We start from the raw sequence: 21,339 nt of genomic DNA, 5'->3' as shown, positions 1-21,339 counted from the left end.
GTATGTATGTATGTATGTATTTATTTATTTATTTATTTATTTATTTATTTATTTATTTATTTATTTATTTATAATGTTTTTATCCCACTTTTCTCCTTAAAGAGAACCCAAGGCAGCTTACATCATTAAAATACAATATTTGAAAGCTAAAAACAGTGAGTACACAAATATTTTAAAAGGAGATGAGTATGAACCAGCACAATGGCAATTTGTGATTGTTCATGGTTTGTCGGCATCCACAATCCACACTGAATTAAAAAAAACAACAACAAATTGGTTCCTAGTTCAGTTTGGGCCCATCTCTACATGAAAAGGGGCACTTTCTTCATGGGTTTCCTACCCTGGCCCCCCCTTTTATGGGCCCCTGCACCTACATTATTTGATCCAGGCTTCCTCATGGCCACTGCTGTACTGCCTAGCTGAGTAGGACTGTAGTTATCTGGAGCCTACTTCCTGCCCCAGTGCAAGAAGCACTGGGGCAGGATGTAGGCCCTAGACAGCCTACTGTCCTACTCAGCTGGGCAGCAGCAGCAGTGTGGTGTAGGGAAGGAGAATGCCCAGAGCCAGCAAGGTAGCCCATGAAGCAGGGGGAAACAAAGGGAAATGAAATGGCAACGATGAAAAAGTTCAGTGTTTTCTTTCAGTTTGTGAAACTGTGGTTCCCTGAACTGCCCACAAAATGAACCACAAACCGGCCCAGCTTGTGGTTTTTTTGTTTGTTGTTTGTGGTTCATTCTCTGCCCATCTCAAAAATACTACACTAAAAAACAGTAAACAAAATCAACACAAAACACCTTCAAAGCAACAAGGCACAGCAGTCTATTTGATGGGAGGTGGGTGGGAGTTTTTTGTCCTGTAGTGTTAAGTAAAAATTGACGCATTCTCCTCTACTGCTACAGTTACGCTCACTTATTACACTATTTGTCATTTTGTTTCCTTAGGTGCTGACTTCCAACCAGCTTAAAAAAACTTTCAAGAGAGTGCATGTGAATTGCTTTCATCATGCCCCAGTCCCACTCATGTCAAGTCTCTTCTTCAATCATTTCTGCACTATGAAACATCTTTATGAGACGCCACTATGCTCCTTTCTACAGCAGCACTGCTCGGGGAACACAATCACCTGGGCTGAAACACTTCCTCAGTTTGTGACACAGCAGCACTAAAACAGAGCACCTAGTCCTTAATCTAAAACACTGCAAGCCCATTTACATTTCTGTTCCTGCATGTTGAAAACATGGAAAGACCTCCTTCCACCTGAGCCTCCTAATGGCTTTAAATCTGCAGAGAAAGCCAAAAGGTGGATCTGGAGCAGATATTTCTTCATGTAACTCATGCTCTGGAAGAGCCTTCCCTCGGAGATCTGTCAGGTTCCAAATCTATTAAAAATAATACCACTGAATTTTGCTTGTTGGTTTTTAGCATTTTTGTGAATTCAGAATTTATCTTTAAAACCTTAAAATAATTTTACAATGCAGTCCTAAGATGAAGAAGCTCCAATTAGTGCTCCCATACTGCAGACTCCAATCTATCCAAAGCTCTGCAAGATGGAATTAAAAAAATGTGATGTCTGTTTTCTTCCCCACCTCCATGGGTCCTTAAAAAAAACTTTAAATAAAATTTATTGGGATCCAACTCAGACTCTCTAAATTCACCTCCATATTTCAGGCATGGCTCTGCACTGGCAGAGTAACAGATCCAGCACATTCATATCCTTCCCTTAGTGCCATTTCCCCAACATACCACATATCTTCCCCAAAGGTCTGGTCTATTAGATCAGAGCTGTGAACTCCCACAGCAAACAGTCCTGGAAATGTCTGGGGATGGGGCAGGAGCAGAACTCAAGCCATGGATCTCTCCCTCCAAAGTAAGAGCTATGTTTAAGATATGGGGATGAAAGTCTGATCAATCCTTTTTTTTTTTAATCAGAGGACCCAGAGTTTCCAGACTGAATGCTTTATTGAAATGTTTTATTGCACATTGATGCCTTCAGGCTGAACATGTAATTGAAAGGTAACGTAATAGATTTTATAAGTAGAAACAAACAAACAGAGAATCGGCTGAACTGAGGTGCAGCATAATTTGGGAGCTACTAAAATGAACATCTCAATTCATGTTTCCTACAGGCATAGAACTTCCACAATCATAGGTTTCTATTCAATACTGGTTGGTACTGAGAACTCTCCCAAGATGCCAGAGGGGGGAAAAAAGAAATAAATAAAATAGAAGGCAATTGAATCCACTTGGCAAGATCAAGATTTCTAACTCTAAGCATACACTGCAAATATATATAAAAGGGTGTGTGTGAAAATACTGATTTGGAATACCGGTCTGAATTGTTGTTTTTTTTTTATTTGATAAAAAAATCAGCGGAAAAAGAAATAAAGGGGAAGGGCCAATAGTAATGCACTGCCAGTGGATTAGCTTAACTGTTCAGTTAAGCCAAACTGAGTCCAGTGGTAAAGCATAATTAAAATCAATTCTAGATGAAATAGTGGCAGCAGCAGGAGCCCTGTGTTCTTGTCTTGGCTGCCTCAGAGCTTTACATGAAGATTTGCTCCCAAGTAAGTAGCTAGAGGAGCACCCTTGAGCACTCTGCCCAACGCCCAAGGGAGAGTCACTGCATCTGTTGCTGTGGGGGGGGGGAGGAGAGGGAGCTGCTGCTGCCATCACCCCAAAAAACAAGCCATGAATAACGAGACAAAGAAAATAATGAGACAAAGGTGCCCCCCCCCGGCCTGCTGCTTTCTGAGCAGCAGCAGCCAGAAAAGGCAAGGAGCAGGCTGTAAGCAGCAAGGTGGCTCAGGAGGAATCCTCCTCACCAAGCCAAGACCCCCAAACCAAGCCTCATGAGGAAGCCAGGCAGCTCCAGAGGAAGAGAAGGTGAAGGAGCCCCCGCTGAGGAGGCAGGAGCCTCAGCACAGACTAAGATGCATCCATCCCCCTCAAGGCAACTATTGAACTGCAGTAGTAACTGAATGTGACACTGACAGAGGAGGCAATTGGGCTAACACTCAAGCCAACGTTTGTTAGTACTGTGCAGAAGTGTTCTGCTTTGGAAATGACAAACTCAGAAGAAACAGAGTGGGTGCAATACTGAGGCAAAATGGAGCGCAGTCAGTTAGGGGCTATCATACAAGGTCTGACCAATAATACCAATCAGACTCTGTGGAGAACCTACCAACATAACCATCATTCAAGTCTATGTTCCAACTACAGATGGTGAACAACATGACACTGAAAACCTTTATGCAAGCATACAGGAGGAAGTTAATCATGAATCAAAGCAAGACATGCTTATATTCATATGTGGCTGGAATACAAAAGTAGAGAACAAAGCAGAACCAAGCGTTGTTGGAAAAACAAGCCTGAACTATCTCTGGAGGAAAAAATTTCAAAACTGAAGTTACCCTACTTTGAGGACATCATGAGAGGACATGATTCTCCAGAAAAGACAATAATGCTGGGAAAGGTGGAAGGCATCAGGAAAAGAGGAAGTGTGACTCTGTAGCCGGAGTTTACAACAACTGAGCAGGGCTGTTGAGTTCAGGTTAAGTTAGGCATCCTTCAGTCTCAAGAGACTATGGTAACGTGCTCTGTATGGAGGGCTTGGAACACTCAGGTCAGCACATTTTGGAGATTGGTCTTGCATAGGTTCACTGTAAATTGGAGGTGACTTGACAACACATAACAACAGATGAAATAGTAGCACCGGGATTAAGCAAGGAAATTACTGGAGAGAAAGAACATTGGCAGAGCAGACAACAAATCCTAGTTTAGAGTGAAAGCTGAAAATGTCTTGCAGTTGTAATTTTCCCACCACATCTAACTTTCAAAAGCAGCAGCCCATGGCAAAACTTGTTATCCTGTTATTAATACATTTGGGACTCTCCCTGCTATTGGACCATTTCCTTCTTCCCAAACATTCCAAATGCTGTCAATAGGAACTGCACTGACAAAATTACCAAAAAATAATAATAATAATAATAAATTTTCATACTCTTGTTTAGATTGCAATAAACTCAACAGAAACATTTTACATATGTACCTTTTGAAACAGTAACTAGAAAATAGTACACAGGCATGGTATCCCATTAAAAGTATGTTGCTTATTAATACTTGCCCTGGTTTCTTAAAGGCTCACTGTCTTTCTCAATAATGTATGAAAGTGGGTTGAAGAGACTGCACAGAAATTCTGCTTTAGGACTCGGCTGACCCAAATACACAGTTCTCTATGGTGCAGGAAGAAGTGTTGCCTATTTTCCCTCCCGCTTGCTTCCTATTTTGCTGCATTGCAGGACTGTAATTTCAGATTATTATGCAGTATCATTCTCATATGGCTCCTAAAACCAAATTAAAATGGTTCCAGTAGTCCTACGACCCTTCTGGCTCTTTCTGTAGACAGAGGACTGTGTGAAACGGTCTGGTGTTTAGGAAATAATTAAGGCAACAATCATAACAAGATAGAGCATTTTGCCATTACAAAATATAAATAAAACCTATCTGGTTATCCACTCTGACTTTCCCTAGAGACACTGTAAGTACAGTATTAAGAAGAGAAGTAACTTCCTCTTTAGATCAGATAATCAACCTCCCTCTGTCTTCCCCTCCTGTAGTATATAGACAACCCACCAGATTACTACTATCTTCATCAGACCACTATTGTTAAGGAGTTATTTAAGCAGGAAAAAAAAATCCTCAACTGGGGAGCTGGCACAACTGTCATTACATATTAACTCTTCTACATTGCCTATGAAATTCTGCTACTAAATCTTCAGTAAATCAACATCCCTTTTTGTCCACAACAAGGGTTCCAACTGCAAATAATGTGTGTGCACAATTCATATTCAGGTTCCAAAATGATGACTGCCTATAGAGCTTAATACTAATTCACAAAAGCAGCATGTTATGATTTAGAAAGGTGTATGAGAAGATATACACAGAGCATTTAGTGTGTTGTGCCATTGCTTAACAATGGTTCCTTGCTTACAGTTCACATTTGTATGTCACAGCAGTCCTATGGGTAATGTTTTGTAAACAGGAACTTTTAGTTCTATTGTATATTTTTGTTATATATTGTACAGTTCATTTTTATTGTTGTACACCGTTCAGAGTGACCACTGGTCAGATGGTCTAGAACTTTAATAAACAAATGAACGAACTGTATGTTGCAGGATCGGTATCCAAAGCTTGACTTACCTGTGGTTTACCTCAGCTCTACATACAACAAACAAGCACACCCCTTTGTCCTGTCCCTTAAGCAGCCTAGGGTGCCCTACTGTGTTTAACTCTGGCAGCATGATAAGGAATTTTAAGAGTACCAGTTATGGAGTCACAGTTTGTCTAAGCTACATTTGTTGCAAGCAAGTTAACTAAGAAACATTACAAGGCAATCTAAAATCCTTCTACTTTGATGGAAGAGACTACTCTTTCTCCTTCCCATTCCATAGATATGACTATTGAAAGCTATAGTAGTGATAATGGGGGCCACTACAAATGCACACTGGTGTTCTTTTAATTTGCAAAGTATATTCCACTCATAATGTGACCTATTTCAAGGAAGAAGACATATTTCATGAATTTGTTGTTTATACTGCTCTAACGCTGTACTTAAATCCAACAAGGTAGGCTTCAGCAGTATGTGGACCGAGAACTCCCAGAACTACAAACCGGATTTCGAAGGGGCAGAGGAACTAGAGACAAAATTGATAATATGTGCTGGATTATGGAGAAAGCCAGAGAGTTCCAGAAAAACATCATCTTCTCCTTCATTGACTACGTAAAAGCCTTTGACTGTGTTGACCACAACAAACTATGGCAATGTATTCGCGAAGGCTTTTACAGCCGGGATCTAATGGTTGTTATGGGTTTTTCGAGTTCTTTGGCCACGTTCTGAAAGTTGTTCTTCCTAATGTTTTGCCAGCCTCTGTGGCCAGTGCTACTCCTGTCCTCTGAAGATGCCGGCCACAGAGAATGGTGAAACATTAGGAAAAACAACCTTCAGAACATGGCCAAAAACCCTGAAAAACCCACAACAACCAAACTATGCCAAGTTCTTAAGGAAATGGGAGTGCCTGACCACCTTATCTATTTCTTGAGAAACCTATACATGGGGCAGGAAGCAACAGTTAGAACTGGATGTGGAACAAGTGATTGGTTCAAAATTGGGAAAGGAGTACGACAAGGCTGTATATTGTCCCCATGCTTATTTAATTTATATTCAGAATACATCATGCAAAAGGAAGGACTGGATGAATCCCAAGCCGGAATTAAGATTGCCGGAAGAAATATTAACAACCTCAGATATGCAGATGATACCACTCTGATGGCAGAAAGTGAGGAGGAATTAAAGAACCTCTTAATGAGGGTGAAAGAGAAGAGTGCAAAAAATGATCTGGAGCTCAACATAAAAAAAAAACTAAGATCATGGCCACTGGTCCCATCACCTCCTGACAAATAGAAGGGGAAGATATGGAGGCAGTGACAGAGTTTACCTTCTTGGGCTCCATGATAACTGCAGTTGGGGACAGCAGCCATGAAATTAAAAGACACCTGCTTCTTGAGAGGAAAGTGATGACAAACCTAGTCAGCATCTTAAAAAGCAGAGATATCACCTTGCCAACAAAGTTCTGCATGGTCAAAGCTATGGTTTTTCCAGTAGCAATGTATGGAAGTGAGAGCTGGGCCATAAAGAAGGCTGACCGCCGAAGAATTGATGCTTTTGAATTGTGGTGCTGGAGAAGGCTCTTGAGAGTCCCCTGGACTGGAAAGATAACAAACCTATCAATTTTGCAGGAAATCAATCCTGAGTGCTTACTAGAAGGACAAATCCTGAAGCTGAGGCTCCAATACTTTGGCCATCTCATGAGAAGAGAAGACTCCCTGGAAAAGACCCTGATGTTGTGAAAGTGTGAGGGCAGGAGGGAAAGGGGACGACAGAGGACGAGATGGATGGACAGTGTCATTGAAGCTACGAACATGAATTTGACCCAACTCCGGGAGGCAGTGGAAGACAGGAGGGCCTGGTGTGCTCTGGTCCATGGGGTCATGAAGAGCTGGACACAACTCAACAACTAAACAACAACAAAATGCTGTACTTGTTCCACTAGTAGATACATTCCTTAAACCAAGAAATCTGTAAATTAATGAAACACTACTCCTATAAATCTTATAATTGGGAAGGCTGGTAGAAGCAACATCTGGAAGCAACATCACCTTCCCTGAAGCCAAAGAAAATTGTACTGTGGCCAGAATTCTATTGGGGTTTTATACTGGCATAATGGAAACAACATAACTTTTGGTGGCAAACTGCCTCAAGTTAACACATCACCATAGCCATTACCTGTTGCAAGCTGAGTCATACATCTCAGTATGCATCAGTCACGTCTATAAGTTGAGACAATATGCCTCAAAATGTTATGCTGTTTTGGTTATGCTTCAGGGCAAAACTAACAGAATTTTAGTCTGTAATTAATATTATCAACTCAACTCTGAAAGGGTTTGATTCTCTCTGCCTGCTCAAGTGTAACTTCACAGCATAGCTTAGCTGTGTCTTTCTTCTGCTCCCAAGGATCCAAAAAAACCTACTTGGGGAAGTGTGTGGAGACAGCAGGTTAAGAAAGCTGTGTAAGTTTCCCAGAAGAGTATCCTTTCCTGCTGAAAAGGCTCCATAGCAGTAGTACAACGGAGTAGTAGCAATTTTATAGGTTTATCTATATATTGTAAGATGAAGTGGAGGGACTGAGTATCATTATCGTCTTAATCAGTGGGAGGGCATGCCTGATCTGCAAGAGAAATCTAAATCTCTAAACAGGTTTTACGACCAAAATATTTCATGGAGGACCAAACAATATTAAATTGCTTGATGAAGTACCATGACTAAAAAAGTACATGTGCAGTTGAAGAGAAATCCCTGTTGTAACTTCTCACTATTTTTCAAGGACAGTGCATATTACTCGTAATAACCTAATCCAAATGTGACCAAGACACATGTAAGAATGGCCAGATAACACATTTCCAGAAAGGCTGGCATGCAACCTAAATGGGTCAAAATATTATTCACTATACCTAAGACCTTGTTTATCCTTTAGCAGGAATCCACAGTTCAGGAATGTTCCTAAGCTGTGAATCTAGGTCTCGGATACACCGTTCTGGTTGTTAGCAATCAAAATGCTATTTTCATCTTTACCATTATTCATTCTCTGGAATGAATAATGGTAAAGATGAAAATTCTTATCCTGTTGTGCAATACTAAGCCTGCTCAACCCCTTGCATTTCTGTTCCAGGACATATACTGTAAATAACAGTGTGATGTTTACACACCTTTTTATTAGGGTGTGCTGCCACCAAAATGATGACCGCACCCAAACCCTTGCACTATGTCTGAGGTTGCCACATAACCTCTTTCTCGTGGATTATTCCTACCACCAAACTAGGCAATGAACTACTGTTCTTCTTTCATTGTTTTTCAAGCACTGCTACAAGACAAAAGCTGACTTTACATTGCCCTTTTACAAAAGGTGAGAATGATTCTGGTGAAACATACAGCCTTACTTCAATTGTGCTACATCCTATTTGTTAGTTATGCAAAAGGATAACTTTCAAAGGTGAACTGCCTAAGGTTAAGAAATGTGCTAAACTGCAGAAAGGTACGGTACTTCTAAGACCTAGACTTCCAGATGACTCCTACAGGCTAAATACTGGATATGATAGGGAGTATTTTGACCCACTTAGGCCTCTGTCTATCTATCTACAAAACGTTTATTCAGTGTTATAAACATAGGTATCTGCTTTCAGCTTTCTTCCCATTAGCTGAAGATCTTATATATTACTCTGATCATGCAGTTTCTGGAAGTGCAAGAGTTTCAGATCAGATGAGGAGTGGACGACTGAGAGGGAGATGCATAACATAACAAAAATGAGAAAATGAACATTACTGAAAGTCATAACTGCACTTTTGGTGACTTTTCTATATAGTTTGTATTTGATAGAAATCAATGATCTGACATTATAATAATCTTATTAAAATGATTTCCAAGAGATCTATCCAGAAATAGACATGGAAATGTTTTCTGGTAGTATAATTTTCTTCAGTCACAGTGTTCACCAATATAAATGTCTAGACATCGGAATACATTTGCAGCATTGAGCTCTTCAAGAAGAAATATATAAAATTACAACAGAGAAATGCCTCACAATGCACAAAGGTACAGATCAGAAACAGAATACAGAAAAAGGTATGGGAAGCTGTTGCCAGAAGTATAGGGAGATGCACAGGAGTGTGGTGGCCTGCACAGACTAGGCAAAAAAATTTTTTAAGAGGCTCCATCACTTTGTAAAGAGGTTTTAGCCTTTCCTTGTAATTATATACTGTATTGCTGTGCTATGCAGATGTAAAGGTCTGGTTAATTGGGGGTTAAGAGGAAAACAGAAGACCAACTTCAAAAATTTCAATATTTGAAGAAAGTCAGACCAGCTACCAATAGTCGGCTTTTTCTTGGGTCTCTAATTCTCATTATAGTATGAATACTTATTCTAGACAGAATATGTTGGAGTGAACATTGTGGACTGAAGTTACTATTAATGCCCTTGCTTAAGGTGCTTCTTTAGATGAAGTGTCTGAAGTCATTACCTGTACCACCTCAATTTTACATCAAGAGAACTCTAATGAAAACCAGAATAGAAATGAATATATTCCTATGAACATCTTCTAATCAGCCCCTTCCATACTGATGATGGAACACTGCAAAAACTGACATAGTTTAACAAGGACCTTGATGCAAGAAAACCAAGACGGTTTTTTTCCCCCAGCTGCTATACAACTGACATAACGGCCTGTTGGGGATAACCATATTTTGGCTTCATAAGATAAAATATGAACAAAATCTCCTACTCACATTCTTTGTTCATACCTTTGTGCCATGAACTATCAAAGCAGGACGTTTCTAATATATTATTCCTTGCTGTGACATCAACTGGGAAATTAAGGCCAGGATCCAACATTATACTTCCACTGTGTCTGACAAAAATAACAAGGGGGAAATCACACTTTCTGAGCAATGTGCTGCAGCAAGACTGAGGCTTACACCCTCTCCTCTCCTACTCTGATAGCATCCTGGGAGGAAGACATCAAATCCTTTAGTTTCGATTTTTAACTAATTACAGCTTGCTGTTTTGACAAACCAGACAAACCATGGTTGATTTGAACAGTGTTCTAAATGAAAAACACTAGATTTGTACCATAGATTACGATGCTCTTTTGTTTCAAACAAACTACAACTAATATTAATTACAGTTGAGGCTTTAAATGTAACACTTTAGATTAGGCATCCTTCAGTTTCGAGAGACTATAGTAATGTGCTCTGAGTAGAGGACTTGGAACAGCGTCTAGTGTGGCTGAGAAGGCCAATTCGAGAGTGACAATCCCTTCCACATTGAAGACAAATATAATCTCTCCCCTGTCCAGCTCCCTGATTTTGCTGGTTTCAAGACTGCCTCTTTACCTTGGCCTGCTGGACAAGGGTCTCTTCAAATTGGGAAAGGCCATGATGCACCACCTGCCTCCAGGTTGAACACTCAGATGTCAACGTTTCCTATCTGTTGAGGTCCATTCCTAAGGCCTTCAGATCCCGCTTGCAGATATCTGCAAATGGAACACTAAACTAAAATTAATCAAAAAGAGAAACAAAATCATATAATGTTCTCTTAGCAGCCACACCAGAGAAGTCATGGTGGGTGGGATATACACAAGTCTCAGACTTGCTGTGGCTCCTTTCTAATGCTATCTCTCTGAACTGGCCTATAGTTGTTGGTTCAAACAGAGCAGGAAGCTATAGTTAATTAGAGATGTCCAGTTTTGATTGTTCATGCTGTGAAGAAAAAAGGAGAGGTGTTCTTTATAAGCAAGAGGCTTGGTGAAATCCCGGCTCAGTCAGCTGACATAAAATCATCTGAATGCTCCACCAGAGCCCAATATCCTAATTTATTATTGGAGCGCATAATCTCCCACATTGTATTCTCAGCAGACTGATAGCCTTCATCTGCTCAAGCAGAATGAGTTAATTTTCAGGTAAGTAAATACATGAAGGAAGGCCTTCAATGTATCTCACTGCTATGGAGTAGTGAACTAGTTATGTTTTACACTGCTGTATAATTTTTAGCAGCCACAGCAGTACAAAGGGCTCCCATTATGCACTTTCTCAAAAGATATTTATAACTCTGAAGTTCTGAAGCTCAGCTTATCCGTTCACAGAAAATTTGATGTTCCAAAGCTTTCCCCACCACTTATTACAAATAGACCCACTTGGTCAAGGGGGGGGGGGGAAAGTAACTGTAAGAATAATGATGCTCCCTATTGCTATCAGTACCCTACAGTGTTTTGGCTGATATGTCAAGAAGCCACAAAACTCTCCGTGTTCTTCCTGCATCACAATGGCACAGCCTGAGAGGGAGGTGCCCAGAAGCAAAGTAGTGTTTACCATAATGAATCATACTGTCTCTGAGCAGTTGAAATCAGCCACTTGATGTTACTGTAATGAAGTTTCATTTTCTAAGGTTAACAGTCTCCGGATGCACAAATATTTCCCTCTGGAGATTGCCTTAAAATGAATGGAACAAACAAGAAACACCACACAATCAAATCCTCTGCTTAAGAAGCAGGATGTTATGTTTTAGAAAATGCATACAACTGGTGGAACATACCCACTAGCTGGTGAATAAGCGTAGTTTTATAGCTTTCATCCTCATCTGTCTGAGGACTCTTTATCTAACACTCCTAGGGACAGAAGCAGCTACATGACTATGATATAAGAATGTTTAAAAATACTGTCAACACCACTTCAAATTATGTCTGCTTCCAATGACTTTGGCCAATGGTGGTTGATTTGTGTTAACTTAATTTATATAGTATATCACATTAATTTCTTAAGAGATTTTTGTTGACTACTGATGTATTCTGAATGCTTTTTGATGCTTCTTTGACATTTCATTATACAGAAGAACCCTTGTTATGTGACACACACCCAGCATCTGCATCCAGTCTGTTTTTAATACATAAACCCTTTGAATTCAGAACATGATACCAATTACAACAGATACTCTGAATATCTTGATCCTTTTGGACCTCCAAAGGGGAGACAACGGGCTCAGCTATCCTTTTTATGCACAGTTCATTGAAAGAAAATCCATCTACTGTACTTAGACTATTGACTGTCCAGAACCATCACCTTTGGCTTTACATCCAGGAATGAATTGCTCTATGCTCCAAGTCACTTTACCAGAACAGGGCTAATATTTAGTAGTCACAATTTATTTTATATTGCTCAGGAAGAAAAGGGTTAGCCTTGTTTCAAGTCACTCATATGTTTGATTTTAAAACTTGTTTTGTAAACAGACAGATATTGCCAGTACGTGGTTTAAGTAGCTGCAAACAAGAGTTATCTGAGAATGAAATCCTTTTTGGGCAATGATTCATGTAATCAGCACTCTTACTTTTTAGATGTAATGAGTAACACCTACCTCAGTGCAGTGAGTAACACATAAGTAAAATCATAAGGTACTTCTACATCCCATTTTTAGAGACATTTTTCCAAGTTTTGTGCCATTATCTTATCAATCCTAAGTGGCAAGAGGAATATTCTTTGTTTTTGTCTTCTGGATTTTCATAGATATTTCCAAGATATAATTTTCAGAATTGGCTGTCAGAGAGTATCTTCTTAGGTCTCTTTTGGGTCTGCTGGTGACCACAATGCTATGCACTACTGATGCACAATACAGCACATTACTTGTGTTTTTGGAGCAACAAGAACAATTATGGCACCTGGCTGCGGAGAACCAGTGCGCAATGTGATGATTCCTTTTAAACTTTAACATTATGAACACTACTTACTACAGAAGATTCATTCAGTTTAATTACAAATTCAGACTATGGTAGATTTGGAGATTGTAAAAAATTCAACTTTGCTGTACAGAAAAAGCAAAAAAGCAAAATGCTGATAACTTAAAATTAAATACAGTTTCTACATTAGTTTGATTTTGAGGAGTGTTACAGTAACGGTGATGTCATCTGCCTGTCATTGCTATGGTTGTCATCTGCCAATAGCGTGATGGGAGGTGGGACATAAGAGGGTGGAGCTAGGGTATTTAAGGGGGAGTGAATGAGGTGTGAGTCAGATAGGGACTTGATAGGGTCTGGTTAGGGATTTAGGGAGCTAGGGCTTGTACATGTTGTGTAGTACTGTGCTATATATAGAGAGTGAAGGTCTGAGAGAGAGTATGTGTGTGGGTACTTTATTATACTGATTGCCTTTTATTTTAATTATTATAGTGATTTACCATTCCTTTTGTTATTATCAATAAACATGTTTTTATTTTAAAAATTATACTTTTGTCTGAAGAGTTTTATGAGGGAATGGTTGGTGGCAGCGTGAATAAAGTGAGGGTGTGAGAGTGACGTGGCAGCTCCTTTGTGACGTGAGAGGAAAAACCAAAATCTCTTATATAATATTACGTATGCCTGGCAATGCAGTATTGTCTGTGCTATCACTGTTGTTGTTTGGATGTAAAGTCGTGTCCGACTCTTTGTGATCCCATGGACCAGAGCACGCCAGGCCCTCCTGTCTTCCACTGCCTCCCAGAGTTGGGTCAAAGTGGTATCACTAGTCCAGATTTTAATTCTCATAGGTGTCCTTAGCATAGGTGTCCTGTTTCATTCTTAATTATTTTTCCTATTAAGCATGTAACCTTTATTAGGTTACCTGGATTGCTCATTGGTTTAGGTATCTGGCTGCAGAGCTAGCGGTTGGGAGTCTGCTTCTTCATTGTGCCCCCTGGGAGAAGAGCCAGCCTGTGTGGCCTTGGGCAAGCTGTACATTCCTAGGATGCTCCCAGAAGAAGGGAATGGTAAGTCACTTATGTGTATTCTCAATCTGGAAAATTCTGGAAACGGTTGCAATAAATCAGAATTAAACATCTCAGTTAGCTTGAAAGCCCTCTTAGGGTTGCTATAAGTAAGTTCCTACTTGACAGCACCTAACAACAACCTGTATTAAGCTCTATCAAGAGTCAAAATATTTACAACTCAATTTCTTGGCTAAAGTGGTGGTGAAGAGAGCAATAGTTCAACCCTATATACGCCCACTCAAATGTAAGCACCACTAGATTCTGAGTTATCTAATTAACTTGTGCTGTCAAGTTGATTCTGACTTATTTGGACTTTTTCCAGGCTTTCCCAGGCATAGAGTAGCCAGATGTGATTTACCAGTCCCTTCTTCTAGTGGTGGTCTTGGGCCATGCAGCTTGCCCAAGGCTACACAGGCTAGCTCTTCTCTTGGGAGGAGGTACAATGGGGGATCAAACTCTTGACTACTAGCTTTACAGTCAGGTATTACAATTCACAGAATTATCCAGCTGGCTTATTATGACTTATTCCTATGTAAAGGCTTGTGACAAACCCAGACCTACTGGGATCTATCACACAGTTACTAAGCTGCCACCAACCATTCCCTATAATAAGTCACACAGACCAGGGATGGATTTTTAAACAATAAAAGAATAAGGTTTATTTTAAATACAAACAGGGTAAATAAAACAATCAGGTGAATAAAATAAAGTAACGTGGCTTATTCTCACACACACAAGCATACAGTTTGGTTCACCTAGAACCTTTAACTTAAAGCACAGACCCTGAACCCATCAGTTCTGGCTAACCAACAGACCCCTGAACCTTTCAGGCTGGTACTCTGACACACAGTAGTACCCTGTCAGACACCCAGACTCCCACAACAGCTTCTTCTTCCCCAGCTGCTGCTTCGTCCCAACCCAGTGTCTCACAGTCTGTCTCAGCATCTCCTCTTCACCACACAGGCATCACATATTTATACAGTACAGCCCCTCCTCCTGATGTCCCGCCTTCCACTCCCCATAGGATGGAACTTTCCCTCCAAACCCATGACAGACAGGTAACATCAGTGCTGTTCTGTAACACCTCCCCTCTTTATAAGTTGTTTTGTAGGGGGAAAGCTAAGGTGCTTTTCACCAAAAAAACAACCTGTATAAAACATACAACAACAGTTATACATACCCTATAATACTTACATATACTTACACTCCAAGTTAAACATAGCAAATAGGCATTTCAAACATTTACCATATGCATTACATCAATTTTACCTTTATTAATACAAACCAATTTAAAACCAGGTACATTTTAACTTTTTGTCTTCATTATATACATATAGTCCATGTTCTTTCGCCGTCTTCAGTCTTCAGGTCTTCTTGATAAGGCGTCAGCAACACAGTTCACTGACCCTCTGACCACCTTCACTTCAAAGTCATAGTCCTGTAGGTTTAAAGCCCACCTCATAAGTTTGCTATTGTGGGTTTTCATTGTCTTTAACCATTGCAATGGTGAATGGTCAGTACACAGAACAAAATGTCTTCCCCAGATGTAAGGCTTGGCCTTCTGGATCGCGTAGACTATGGCCAAACACTCCTTCTCCACGGTTGCCAAATGTCTCTCACCTTTTTGAAGTTTCCTACTCAGGTAGGACACTGGATGCTGGTCACCATTCTCATCCTCCTGGCACAGAACTGCTCCTACCCCGCTGTTAGACGCATCGGTGTAGATGATGAACTCCCGGTCGAAGTCTGGAGCACGCAGGACAGGATAGTTGATTAACGCCTCCTTCAACCTCTGGAACGCCGCCTCACAGTCGCTGGTCCACGGGATGCGGTCATCAGTCTTCTTCCTCGTCAGATCGGTCAGCGGAGCCGCAATCTCGCTAAACCTCGGGATGAACTTTCTGTAGTAGCCCACCAACCCAAGAAATGATTTGACTTTTTTCTTGGTGTTGGGTCTAGGCCAATCACGAACAGCTTCTATTTTGGCCTCCAGGGGTTTTATCATTCCTCCCCCTACCATGTGACCCAAGTATTTTATTTCTGGGCTACCCAGCTGACACTTGCTGGCCTTTACTGTTAGCCCTGCTGCACTTAACCTCTGCAGCACTAACTCCAGGTGTATCAGGTGATCTTCCCAGGTATTACTGAAGATCCCTATGTCATCAATGTAGGCCACTGTAAAGTCACTGAGCCCTGCCAAGGTCTGGTCCATCAGCCTTTGGAATGTGGCTGGTGCATTTCTGAGACCAAAGCTCAGGACTCGAAACTCATAGAGACCAAAAGGGCTGCAAAAGGCAGTTTTTTCTTGATCCCTGGGATCAATTCTTAATTGCCAATATCCCTTTACCAGGTCCAATGATGAGATGAACCGACAACCCCCTATGGTTTCAATCAGGTTGTCTAGCCTGGGCATTGGGTAGGCATCAGGAGTGGTTACACGGTTTAACTTCCTGTAATCGACACAAAACCTAATGCTCCCATCAGGCTTGTCCACAAGGACTATCGGAGAGGACCAAGGACTAGAAGAGGGGACGATTATGTTCTCCCTCAGCATCTCGTCCAGCTCCTTCCGCACCTTGTCCCTATAGGGTCCCGTTACTCGGTATGGGGATACTGCCTGCGGGGGTGCATCCCCTGTGTGGATCCGATGCATCACTCCCTTCACTATCCCCGGCTTGTTGGAAAATACCTGTTGATATTTATTAAGCAGCATTTTTAATTCTTGCTGCTGGTCTTGGGTGAGTGCAGGACTGATCTTTACCTCCTCTGGGTTGTATTTTACTTCCCCTCTACCCTCCCAGAAGGGTAATTCCGCTTCCTCACTCTCAGCTGCTTTTATAGCAAATAGAACCCTCTGTTCCCCTCTGTAGTAGGGTTTTAGGGCATTCACATGAACCACCCTCCTTGCTTGGTTCTCCTCCTGCTCTATAAGGTAGTTCAGGTCTGACATCTTGGAAATGACCCTATATGGTCCTGCCCATTTGAGCTGCAGTTTATTCTCTCTGCAGGGCCTAAGCCAAAGCACTTCCTCCCCTGGGTCAAAGTGCCTCTCTCTAGCTTTGCGGTCATACCATGTTTTCTGTTTGACCTTCTGCGCTTGCAGGTTTTCTGCTGCCAGCTCTAGATTTCGCTTTAGGTCATTCATCAAGGTGTCTATGTAAGTCACAACGTCTTGTGGGTCATCCTGGGTGATCTGCTCCCAATTTTGTTTGATCAAATCAAGGGGCCCTTTCACCCGTCTCCCAAATAGAAGTTCAAATGGACTAAACCCGGTACTGGCTTGTGGCACTGATCGATAAGCAAACAAAAGGGATTGCAGCTTCTGGTCCCAATTGTTTGGATTCTCTGCCAAGTAAGCCCTAATCATGCGCATTAGAGTCCCATTGAACTTCTCAGTTAACCCATTGCTTTCAGGATGATAAGCAGTGGTTTCCTTGTGCTTAATTCCACAGATCTGCCATAAGCGTTTCATGAGCTTTGATGTGAACGATGCGCCCAAATCTGTGATTATCTCTGAGGCAAATCCCATCCTGGACATATACCCCACCAAAGCATCGGCCACTGTGTTAGTTTCAATGTTAGTCAAGGGTATGGCTTCAGGATACCTTGTGGCATGGTCCACAATTGTTAGAATGAACCTGTTCCCCCTCTTTGTGGCCTTGGGCAAAGGTCCCACAATATCCACCCCTATGCATTTGAACGGAGTGTCAATCACAGGCAAAGGGCACAACTTTGCTTTGGTCCTGTCGCGGTTATTTCCCTGCCTTTGACACACATCACATTGTTTACAGAACTCCCTGATCTGCTTCCCTATGTCAGGCCAGTAGAAATTCTGTGTGATTCTCTGCTGTGTCTTGTTCACTCCTAAGTGGGCAGCAAACATGTCAGAGTGCCCCCTTTGTAAGATCATGGGGCGATACTTTTCAGGTACCACCAGCTGACTTCTGATCCCATCTCCCCCTTTTGAGATATTCCTCAGGGTTTCTCTATATAAAATCCCCTTTTTCTCCAGAAATCTCACTGGGGTTTCAGGTGTTAGCTGGGCGTCAGTCACCTGTTCAAAACACTTTTGGAGAGTGGCGTCTGCCTTTTGCTCCTGTCCAAATCTGCTGTCTGTGGTTAAGGTTTCCACCACAGCTTCTGAACTTCCCCCACCTGCTTCCGTCTCTGGCTCATCATTACCCCCCTGAACTGTCCCTGTGGTGGCTTGTGAGCGTGTAATCACTAGCACCCGTTTCACATGTTCAGCCAGGTCATTTCCCACGAGCACGGCTGCTGGCAGAGTCGATGAAATCGCTAGCCGCCAAACTCCCCTCCAGCCTTGAAAGTTGACAGGTACCTCTGCTACTGGCAGAGAGATTACCTGGCCCTCAATCCCTGCCACCTTCATGCTCTCATTTGGGATTATAAACTCCCTAGGGATGATATCTGGATGGCACAGGGTTACCTGGGAACAAGTGTCCCCCAGCCCCCTATACTGACGGTCAAGTATTCCTACGTCCACCCCTGCTGTCTCAAACAACTGAGAATCTGTTTTTATCAGCAAGCAGCGCTTTACCTCCAGAAGAGGACCATTTTCCTCAGCCTGATCAGCAGAGGCAGCTGTCCCAGACTGAGTAGCCATGGCAACCGGCTCCCTCAGTGACACTGAGCTTTGCTCTTTCTGGACACAGAACACAGCTTTTGGCTTGGTCCCACTAGAATTCTGAGGCACCATTCCTTTTAGCTGCTTTAATTTCTCACACTCTGAGATTAGATGACCCTTTCCCTGACAGAAATAACATTTTCTGGTATATTTTGATTCTCTCTCATCTTGTTTTGGTTTTCCCTCCAAAATCTGAGGTCTTTGTTTCATGCCTGAGGGCTTCCCTTCACCATGGGCCCCTCCCCCTTGCTGGCTTTTCCCTGGTCCCTGAGAGTACTTGCTGTAGGTTTCTTTGGGTTTACCTACAGATTTCCCCTCACCCAAGGGCTTTCTTATTTGGGAGATAAAATCTGCGATCTCTGCGGCTGCTGCCACAGATTTCGGTTTCCTTTCCCTCACCTGGAATTTCAATTCCCCCTGCAGGACTGAATAGAACTGTTCCAGGGCTATCAAGTCTTTAAGCTGCTCATAGGTCTCTATTCCCTCCTGCGATAGCCATTTCTCAAGCAGCCTCACCAATTGGGCCCCCACTTGGGTAAAAGTCTGTTCTGGTTTTTTAGTGAGGGACCTGAATCTTTGTCTCAGCTGCTCTGCATTTATCCCATGTCTTGCAAACACCAGTTTTTTAAACTCTGCAAAATCTTTCATCAATTCCTCAGGCATCTCGGCATAAACCTCAGCCAGGCTACCACTGATTAAAGATCGCATGATGGTCATCTTCTCAGTTTCCCTCACTGAGAAGTCCACAAACGCTCTTTCCACTAAGGAAAAGAACACCTCAGGACAATCTCCCTTGTGGTACACAGGGAATTTCTTCAGGTCAGCCTTAGACAGTTGGCCTCCCTCAGAATCCCTATTATTATTATTGTTCTGGTTCATCAGTTCCAGTTTTCTTAATTCAAACGCCATCTTCTCTCTCTCCATTCTTTCTTCCCTCTCCATTCTCGCTCTCTCTAACCTTTCCTCCATTTCCCTCACCCTCAGTTCATGCTGTTGGGCTAGGATCAATTTTCTGAGTTCTGGGTCCTGCTCTCCTGTGCTGTCACCCTGCACTGAGCCAAATTCATCCTCAGAACCTTGGTCAATCTGGGGGTCTTTCACTTCACTCATGTCTGCTACTTGGCTTCGAGTCAAGGGCATAACCCCCCCCTCAGAACAGGCTGCTTTAAAAAGTCAAGCCTCAAAATAAAACGACCACTTTTTTTCCTTTTTGCCTCAGAACCAGCTCTCCCTAGAGATTGCTGCTGTTCTTCAGCACTAAATTTGCAACAGTATCGAGTCAGAGCCTACCCCCCTCTGCTGGGCCTCTCAGCTGGCAAGCTAGCTCGCTGTTGCTACGCAGTTTTGCCTCAGCGTTTTCCCGCCAAAACTAGGCTGCCTCAGAGCACCTTAATCTAAGTCTCCCCAGTTGGCACGTTCTTCTACTAGCGCACCTCCCCGTGAGGTACACCTAGAAGATTACCTACGCGCCTCAGACTGTCCCTGACTAGACCCCCCTTGCTCTGGGCACACTTGCCAAGGCTTTGCTGGACCACTGGCCAACTGGACCAGTCGTATCCCACACGCTGGACACCAATCAATGTGACAAACCCAGACCTACTGGGATCTATCACACAGTTACTAAGCTGCCACCAACCATTCCCTATAATAAGTCACACAGACCAGGGATGGATTTTTAAACAATAAAAGAATAAGGTTTATTTTAAATACAAACAGGGTAAATAAAACAATCAGGTGAATAAAATAAAGTAACGTGGCTTATTCTCACACACACAAGCATACAGTTTGGTTCACCTAGAACCTTTAACTTAAAGCACAGACCCTGAACCCATCAGTTCTGGCTAACCAACAGACCCCTGAACCTTTCAGGCTGGTACTCTGACACACAGTAGTACCCTGTCAGACACCCAGACTCCCACAACAGCTTCTTCTTCCCCAGCTGCTGCTTCGTCCCAACCCAGTGTCTCACAGTCTGTCTCAGCATCTCCTCTTCACCACACAGGCATCACATATTTATACAGTACAGCCCCTCCTCCTGATGTCCCGCCTTCCACTCCCCATAGGATGGAACTTTCCCTCCAAACCCATGACAGACAGGTAACATCAGTGCTGTTCTGTAACAAGGCTACAGGATGGCATCTCACAACAACTTCCTGCTTCCTAGAAACACTCAGGTTTAGTAGTCCTTGTGACCAGACATGTAAATACCGACCAATGAAACGTGCGGGTTTTCTAATATACCAGCAGACTGCAAGCTTCTCTTCCTGTTCTGGAAGGCTGGAGTTTTACCGTTGTACTGAAATTTGGGCATAAAATATTACTGTCACCCTATCCATTTAACTTTCAATAAGATTATTATACTACATTTTTGCCCTAATAAAGTCCCTTTGACATTTAACATTAAAATTGAAACCTTCTGTTCATGCAGTCTTGCTTTGCTGACCTTCTCATGCTTGGCTCTCTGCTTCTTACTCTCTTTGCTACAGATGGTTCTGAAACTCTTCAATTCCTAAGGAATTGCAGACCCAGATGATGCCGTCAGTAACTACACACAATGTTAAGCTGGAAATTTACATAAAAGTAAACTAGTGAACCAGGAAAGAACAAAATTGTTCCAAATCCAACTTTGCATGCATAATATGCCCTCCTTAGTACCTGTGAATAACATGCAAATTGAGAAAATGGTAGAGCTTTGTGGTGAAGTCTGGGAAATACTACTCTCAGTCTCTGTAGGTAATTGAGACGTTTTCTTCAACTCTGTTTCTACATTTTTGGAGTGTGCTCTTTACATGTAACAG

General features: G+C 42.1%; 1 protein-coding gene and 1 long non-coding RNA gene across 25 annotated transcripts in view; one reads left to right on the top strand and one right to left on the bottom strand.

The window, feature by feature from the left end:
- Nucleotides 1–3,988, top strand: part of LOC144586050 (uncharacterized) — a 41,440-nt gene extending 37,452 nt beyond the window's left edge. The window contains exon 2 of the long non-coding RNA XR_013540758.1: nt 942–3,988. This is a non-coding gene — a long non-coding RNA (uncharacterized LOC144586050). The remainder of the gene's footprint in view (nt 1–941) is intronic.
- The window catches only part of BRSK2 (BR serine/threonine kinase 2), a 536,847-nt gene that overhangs the window by 218,600 nt on the left and 296,908 nt on the right, over nt 1–21,339 (bottom strand). The window lies entirely within an intron of this gene.

Source organism: Pogona vitticeps, chromosome 1 (genome assembly GCF_051106095.1).
Source record: "Pogona vitticeps strain Pit_001003342236 chromosome 1, PviZW2.1, whole genome shotgun sequence".
NCBI classification, from domain to species: domain Eukaryota; kingdom Metazoa; phylum Chordata; class Lepidosauria; order Squamata; family Agamidae; genus Pogona; species Pogona vitticeps.
This window is presented reverse-complemented; position numbering and strand designations above follow the sequence as displayed.